The sequence below is a fragment of the Diceros bicornis genome, chromosome X, assembly GCF_020826845.1.
Source record: "Diceros bicornis minor isolate mBicDic1 chromosome X, mDicBic1.mat.cur, whole genome shotgun sequence".
Lineage (NCBI taxonomy): Eukaryota > Metazoa > Chordata > Mammalia > Perissodactyla > Rhinocerotidae > Diceros > Diceros bicornis.
This window is the reverse complement of record NC_080781.1, coordinates 38,949,718-38,956,385: the sequence shown is the minus strand read 5'-3', so window position 1 is coordinate 38,956,385 and position 6,668 is coordinate 38,949,718. Positions and strand designations below refer to the sequence as shown.

The following is a 6,668-nucleotide window of genomic DNA, read 5'->3' as shown; positions in this document are numbered from 1 at the left end:
TTTAGTGGACAGAGCTAGGAAATGTGTCTTTCTGAAAGAGAAACGGAAATCACAAGTTTACACAGATATTTCCAATTCAAATTTAAGATCACAGGGTTTCCCCTTAATTTTATATTTGCATCTCTTTTCTCCCGTGCTATAAAATTTGGTTCCTAATAACCATAACACAATTACTTATTTGGTTTGTCCCGTTTTATGCATACATACATATAATAGTTTCAAAATAACCATATTGATATTACTGTTAACAAGAAGACCACTAAATTCAGTTTGATATTTCTTTGCAATTCTTTGTGTCCTTAATCTATATCCCACTAGGAATTACAGCCAAATTACTGGGACTTTTTTTTTTTTGCTGTTGTTATTTCTTTAACAGCTTACTGAGATGTAATTCACATAACATATAATTCATTCATTTAAAGTGTATAATTCAGAGGATTATAGTATATTCTCAGAATTGTACAACTATCAGCACAGTCTAATTCTAGAACATTTTCATCACCCCCAAAAAGAAACCCCATACCCATTATCGGACCCTCCTTATTCCTGCCATCCTGCTACCAGCCTCAGGCAACCATGTATCTACTTTCTATCTCTATGTATTTGCCTATTGTGGACATTTCAAATAAATGGAATCACAAAATATGTGGTCTTTTGTGACTGGGTTTTTTAATATAGCATAATGTTTTCAAGCTTTATCTATGTTGCAGAATGTAAAAGTACTTCATTCCTTTTAACAGCTGAGCAATATTCTATTCTAAGGATATGCCATATTTTGTTTATCCATTCATCAGATGATGGACATTTGGGGATGTTTCCACCTCTTTTTCCCCATAATATTATTATGAATAATGTTGCTATGAACATTCATGTACTAGTTTTTGTGTAGACATGTTTTCATTTCTCTTGAGAATATATCAAGGAGTAGAATTGCTGAGTCCCTCCTCTTCTAGTTTGTGGAAGAGTTTGTAAAAGATTGATATTAATTCTCCTTTAAAAGTTTGGCATTTGGTATAAGAATTTACCAGTGCAACCATCTGGCCCTGGACTTTTCTTTGGAGTAATTTGTAAATTACCAGTTCAATCTCTTCACTTTTGTAGGTCTATTCAGATTTTCTGTTTCTTCTCAATTCAGATTTGGTAGTTTGTGTTTTTCTAGGAATTTGCCTAATATTCCTAAGATATCTAATTTGTTGGCATACTGTTGTTTATAGTATTCCCTTATAATTCATTTTATTTCTGTAAAGTCAACAATGACGTCCCCTCTTTCATTCCTGATTTTAATAATTTGAGTCATCTCTTATTTTTCTTGGTCAGTCTAGCTAACGGTTAACCAATTTTGTTGATCTTTTCAAAGAATTAACTTTTGGTTTTATTGATTTTTCACCAGTGTTTTTCTATTCTCTATTTTATTTATTTCTACTCTAATCTTTCCTATTTTTTTGTGTGTGTGTGTGAGGAAGATCAGCCCTGAGCTAACATCCACCCCAATCCTCCTCTTTTTGCTGAGGAAGACTGGCGCTGAGCTCACATCCGTGCTGATCTTCCTCCACTTTATGTGGGACGCAGCCACAGCATGGCCTGACAAGCAGTGCGTCAATGCGCACCCAGGATGCGAACCTGGGGCCGCCAGCAGCGGAGCACGTGCATTTAACCGCTACGCCAGGAGACTGGCCCCAAATCTTTCCTATTTCTATCCTTCCGCTTGCTTTGGTTTGGTTTGCTCTTCTTTTTTCAGTGTCTTATGGTGGAAGGTTAGGTTATTGATCTGAAATCTTTCTTCTTTTCTAGTGTGGATATTTATACCTATAAATTTCTTTCTAAGCACTACTTCACCTGTATCCAATAACTTTTGGTGCGTTGTGTTTTTGTCTTCATTCATCTCAAAGTATTTTCTAATTTCTTTTCTGATTTCTTCTTTGACTCGGTTATTTAGGAGTGTGTTAATTTCCACATATTTGTGAATTTCCCAATTTTATTCAGCTATTGATTTCTAATTTCATTCCATTGTTGTTAGAGAACGTGCTTTATATGATTTCACTCCTTTTAAATGTATTGAGACTTGTATTATGACCTAACATATGGTCTACCTTATAGAATGTTCCATGTGCACTTGAGAAGAATATGGATTTTACTGTCGATGGATGGAATGTTCTATAGATGCTGGGGTGAGTTATATAGGAATAGGACAAGTTAAACTGTCACAAACTCACTGTACTTACTGAGGTTCAGTAGTTTATCTTGAATGAATGCTCTTCAGATTGTTGTAAGCCTTTGGTAAATTTCTAGAGTTCTGAAAAAAGTTCATTTTGACAATTATTGCTTTTATTTTAATTGCTTCTTTGGAAGTGCAGATTTACAGAGGTCCTCACTCTGCTCTTCCAGAAGTCTCACCTCCAAAATATTGCTTTAAAGACACTTGAAATTATTCTCTGTGATTACGGTAGAAAATTGAGGTGCATCAGGTTCACTTGTTTCATTTGTTTTGTTATATTTAAGGAGTGCATTTTTTTCTTCTTGATTTAATTTTTTAAATTATGTAAATCATTTGCATCTTTCCAGCGTCAAATCTATGAAATAAGATATATTCAGAAAGATCAGCTTTCATCATTGCCCGTCCCTCCCCTACAGGTTACCATTGTTTCTTTTTGAAAACAAAAGCATAGAGCTGTATATAAATATTCTTCCCTTTCCATCACTCCTTGGTTTTTCCTTAACAACACATCCTGATGATCACTCCCTAATGGAATACAGATTTTGTCTTCATTTTAAAAGGCTTTGAAAATTGTAAGGAAAAAAATTATTTCAGCTTAACTAAATCACGTTTTGAGTAAATAATATATAAACAATGTTTTACTAAATTCTTCAAATTTGTGAACTAATTACAGGTATCATTTCTTGTTTAGATCCCTAAATCTTCAGGAGGTGGCAATCTCTCTCTGGCTGTGTGAGGCTAGTTCAGAGTTGGTCTTTTGTTTTAGTCTTCTTATCTTATTCTCCCCTGTCCACGTTTTCCTTCTCCATGTAGGTCACCAATAGCTTCTAGACTCCCTTGGTAATTTCTCCATGTCACAGTGTTGAATGCAAGATGGATGAGAGTTAAGATATCTAAAGAAGGCTAAGGCAACGTATGATGAAAAGCAGACCAATACAAGGAGAATTGGTTAATTTTCCACTAGCACGCTAAGGTTTATTTTGGGATGTTTCTGAGGACATCTTTATTTTAAAGTAATAACTTGGCAACCTTGTTTTAACATAGAAATAGAAATAATTAGAAAAAATAGAAATAATCACCCTGGTAGGACCTAGCAAATAAAAATACAGGACACTCAGTTCAGTGTGAATTTCAGATAAACAATGAATAATTTTTTAGTATAATATTTTGGACACACTTATACTAAAAAAAATTATTCATTGTTTATCTGAAATTCACACTGAACTGGGTGTCCCGTATTTTATCTGGCAATCCTGTTTGGAACACAAATCAAGTAGTAATATGGGCTTGTCTTTGTGTTCACTGTCTGAAATGAAGAAGTAGGCTTGGGCTGTTGTGGAATCATTTCCTCAAAGCTGTTAGTCACAGAGTTTTGTGCTGGAAAAGGACTGGCTTAGACTTCTTTCTGGCTCATCTCTTGCTTTTCCATTATAGACATCCCCGCTCTCCACCCATGCTAAAATATCTGCAGTCCCATACATTGGCCACACAGCCGTAATCTTGCACATGCTGTCCCCTATACTCTTCCTACCTCCTTCCTTCATTCTCCATTTGGCTAATTCCTAGAGGTCCTTAGAATAAGAGTTTTGGACTCTAATGTAATGACTGAAGGCCAAGAAAAGTAATATGCTAACTCCCGTTTTCTTGAAACAGGTGACAATCTTGGTCTACCTTCATTTCTCTCCTTTATATAAAGACATAGGTTCAGAGAAAGTTTCCTACTACAAGAAAACAATTCAAGCATGATGATCAATGTCAATCATATCTCAATTAAAAAAAAAAGCAGCAACTGATTCTTATTCCCAACATTGGGGCAGCAAGAGGTAGTAGTGGGGATTGTTATTAGCTAGTGAGCTTAAAGCCCTTCTAAAAAGGGATAGCTACTAGTCAATTCTGCCAAATATCGCTGCATGGAAATGCATGCCTGACATTGTCAGATAGTTTGGTATTTCAAGAAAAGCCAGAAAACTGATTTTTGTGTGTGTGTGAAATCTTCCAATTTACAAATGTTAACTCTTTTTTTTTTTTTTTTTAAACTCTAAGTAGGCCAAATAAAACTCACTTTCAGGCTGGATTGAGCTATAGGGCCACCAGTTTGATATTTTGTATTAAATGTTCAAATCTGACATCATTTTTCAGAGGGCTGTGTTAAGTGTTCTTCCTATAGACTGCACTAACATCTTGTGCTTAGCTCTACCTGAGCACTGTGGGCAATTGTCTGCTTTCTTGTTGTCCTCCCTAGAAACAGAAACTTTGCATCTTCTTTTCTTTTCTTTTTTTTTTTTGCTAAGAAAGATTCGCCATGAGCCAACATCTGTTGCCAGCCTTCCTCTTCTTTTGCTTGAGGAAGATTCACCCTGAGCTAACATCTGTGCCCATCTTCCTCTATTTTGTATATGGGTCACCGCCACAGCATCACCACGGACGAGTGGTATAGGTCTGTGCCTGGGAACCAAACCCAGGCCACTGAAGTGGAGCATGCTGAACTTAACCACTAGGCCACGGGGCTGGCCCCTGCATCTTATTTTCTTAACCTCAGCAACTAGCAGAATGTCTGAGACATAGCAGGCATTTAGATGAATGAATGAATGAATGAGTGAGTGAATGCATCTAGGTCACCCCATTTTCCCCAGCCAGAAGATGGAATTTTCAAGGGTAGAAGGATGCTAATACTCTCTTCCCATCCCAGAATGGGACAAAAACAGTAAAATAATTACTTTGGACATAAAGTTAGAAGTATTTTGCTTTTTAAGGCTGGTAAACTGTGGAAATTTAATAGTTGATTGCCTCTTTGAAACCACATATGAAGCAGACAATCAGGCTTCTAGAATTTGGCACTGGTTTATGGTTCTACTTGCAGTGGTTTTAAAATAATGTGACATATTCAGTACGAATGCATTACTGTTAATATTTTATCAGAGAGTTATTGTTTTCCCTTTGAATATGTCTCATTACAGGCGCTGCTGCATTATTAAGTATAAATGTATTACATCCAAGGACCAATTTTCCCACCCCTGTGGTATGTATTTCCGATTCTAGAATAGAAGTCAATGGGTAAGTCAGATTCATTTAATCCAAATTTACTTTACAGCACACTCTTTTGGAATGCACGCATTCTTTCACTTGAGGGATACCTGCATAATTGCATAATATATTTTGTGTTCTGCAGCAGAATAAAGCAAGCAAATGGAGCCAAGTTCATTGTTAACACAATGGAGCAGCTGCGTGGTGACTGCAGACATCAGTGGATACATCACCCGGGGACTATCAGCCATTGGTACAATCAAAAATGAATCTCCTTCCAAATTTTCAGAAGGAAACAATAGCACATCCCATATACATGCTGCTATTTACATGTCTCTTTCTGGTAAATGTTTTGTCAAATATAATGAGTCAACACCGTTAAAAAGTAGTTATGTTTCAACTCTTCCTACAGAAACACCATCCAATAACTAGAGATTTTGTCTATTTAGTAACTATTTTATGAATTTATAAGCAATCATAATTTTAAAACTCTGAAGCATTAAGTTAAACACGCCTTGGGCAGATGAGGATGGCACATGCAGAGCCATTCTCTGCCATATTGCTTTGCTGAAACCTAATTGCAGAGGGCAGCTTTCAGTGGCTAGAGTACATGCTAGGAAAAATTCACCTTCACGTTTGCCTTATATCACATTTGAAATCATTGTATTTCCTAGAGGAGAAATTCTAGAGGAGAATTTAAAATATAATTCATTGTTGAGATGAAAAGTGTGACAAAGCAGAGGCTTGTTGTAGGTTCATGGGCATCAGTCTTGAGGCAGGACCAGATTCCAAAAGGCTTCGGGGTGGCCCCAGCCCCTGCTCTCCCACTGTGCCCTGAACGCCAGATTCTATTTCTGACACCTACACCAATGCTTCTTGGAAACTAACCCCTGTATGACATTCAGAAAAATCATGAATTTTAACAACTTGAGAATGAGAACCTGTACAATGGGAGAAGTTTTGCAAATAGATTTTATTATTTATTTATTTTTAAAATGTACTACAATTTTTTCTCTCCAAGGCAGCTGGACCTAGGAGATTGCAAGAATAGTAAAATGAAAGATATCAGTTTTCTTTTTCTGTTGTCGTGACTCTTAACTGTTCTGTTATAAATTGGTTTTTCATTAAGAAGGGTTAAATTAAATCAGTTTTTCCCAAATTGTGGTCTGAGATCTTCAAACAACTAGCATGAGAATCAGGTGGAGGCTTGTTAAAAATGAAAACTCCTGGGTCCCGACGTACAGAGTCAGTCTCTGAGTCTGGTCAGTCTGCCAGTTCTAGCTGCTTCTTATGCACATCAGAGTTTGAGATCCCCCGGGGAGAGGTGAATCTGAGGGCTCCTTCCTCCTACAAAATCTTTTGTGAGGCTTGGAGGGTCTTTCCAAAGTTAAGTGTATTGGAAATAGAAATTTCTACTCCTCCCTTGCAA

At 36.6% G+C, this 6,668-nt stretch overlaps 1 long non-coding RNA gene across 1 annotated transcript; it reads left to right on the top strand.

Annotated features, from left to right (window-relative positions):
- Positions 1–2,103: 2,103 nt before the first annotated feature.
- On the top strand, positions 2,104–6,263 carry LOC131400490 (uncharacterized). The gene is made up of 3 exons (XR_009217364.1): positions 2,104–2,168; positions 5,173–5,234; positions 5,385–6,263. It is a non-coding gene; the product is annotated as an uncharacterized LOC131400490 (long non-coding RNA).
- The last annotated feature ends 405 nt before the right edge of the window (positions 6,264–6,668 follow it).